We start from the raw sequence: 2,143 nt of genomic DNA on the forward strand, positions 1-2,143 counted from the left end.
GCAGAGTTAATTTCTCATTACAGAATCTTTGTGGATTATTACTCGACATATATGTACATACCAAATATATACATACATATATATATATATATATATACATACACACACACACACACACATATATATATATATATATATGTATAAATATACACACACACACATATATATATATATATAGATATATATATATTGTGTATGTATATATATATATATATATATATTGTGTATGTGTATATATATGTGTATATATATATATATATATATATATATATATATATAATATATATATATTGTGTATATATATCTACGTATATGTATATAAAACAACAACAATAAATGCAGCAGTTTCTAAACCACAAGACAAAGGCCTCAGACATGTCCTTATTCATGTCTCAGGTTTGACCAATTTTCATCACCACGCAGGCCTCTGGGAATTGGTGATGATGGGAGACTAGTTTGATCGCTCACAGGAAACCATCCTAGTATGGGTGGCCCTTGACAGTACAGCTTTGCTGAACATGGCGATACACAAACCCTTCCACCACCATCGGTATCCCCACTCAAAAAGGGATATATATATATATATATATATAGACACGTGCAAACGCGCTTCATACCCGAGTAACAGATATCACTAATGTGTCTTAAGCCAATTACCTTAAAATTACAACGCATGGAAAAAAAAAAATTGGTCGCCATCATATTTCAGCCGGATGTCAAATGCTTGACTGCGTAAATACGAACCTCCTTTTCAGGGACAATGTTTCCATTACTGGTCTACTTTGACAAGGGAGAAATAAGTGATAATAAAGAGAAGTGTAGGCAATATGATTACTAAAGAGTATATTAAATAATAACTAAGAAAATATATGAAGACATGGAATAGAATTTCAAAGTAAAGGCAAATGCATGATAGAAGACTTGTCTTAACTGACAAATTTTGATAAAAAAAAATTAATATAAAAAAAATTGCATATTTCTTTATTTATTCCGTGCAAAAGGTGACAGGACTGGTCTATTTAAATTGTTCATGCTATATGGAACCAGACAAAAAAAGTGGGATGCATAATGAATTAAGTCTAATGTTGGATGTAGCGGTTAGATCGTCTCTACAAAGATGGAAGTTTATTGGAATCAAGGGAAAAGATTCAACGAGGATTCCAAACATTCCATCTTATTAATAAGTAAGAAAATTACGTTTAAAGGAGTCATCTAAAGCCGAAAAACTCTACTTAAACTTTGATCTTGTATTTCGACGAGTTGAAGATTAAAGTCCTTTTGTCTGACGTGGTGAATTGAATGACATGATAGAGTTGTTCATATTGTAACGTTGCCGAGAGAAGGGTTGTGACTCAAAGGCAGGATGCAATCAACTGAGTACTATATTAAAGAACACTCCTTTATATACAAAACCTCAAGGCAACAGGAAAATACTTGTTGGAGGAAATGTTACAGAGGAAAACAGCAGACATGAATTTCCATGTTCGTTTTAGTGCCAGGGAAGAGCGAAGATACAAGCATAATATATACAAAATTAATTATGTACAATTGTGTGACACACGGTTGGTACAATATCATAAATCATGACACCATCAACCAATATCAACAAAGCTTTATCTTTAGATATTTCTAGATATGGATCTTTCTAACATAAGTGATCCTTATGATTCACAGCAAACCTCATAACTCGATTAAGAACAATATGCTAGAACTCATGTTACGGACCACACGGATGACGACTTGAAAACAAAGTTAAGTAACTTTCCCCACAGATCTCAGACAACAGCAATAATTTTTTTTTTTTTTTTTTTTTTTTTGTAGTGCTATGCTACATCGGTTCCAACCCTCGTCTTCTATCGAAGGGATCGAATTGCAGCAAACTCCCATCACTCGATTGCCTAAAACTTGTGTTAAGGGCCACACGGATGACGACTTGAAAACAAAGTTACGTAACTTTCCTCACAGATCTCAGACAACAACAATAATTTTTTTTTTTTTTTTTTTTTTTTTGAGTGCTATCGGTTCCAACTCTCGCCTTCTATCGAGAGGATCGAATTGCAAGACGACTTTTAAAAGCAATTACCTTCCAGAAGATCTACGACTTGATAAATCGCTTTGTTTTCCCTGAAGAAATGCAAAAAGG

This window comes from Palaemon carinicauda, chromosome 33, assembly GCF_036898095.1.
Source record: "Palaemon carinicauda isolate YSFRI2023 chromosome 33, ASM3689809v2, whole genome shotgun sequence".
Lineage (NCBI taxonomy): Eukaryota > Metazoa > Arthropoda > Malacostraca > Decapoda > Palaemonidae > Palaemon > Palaemon carinicauda.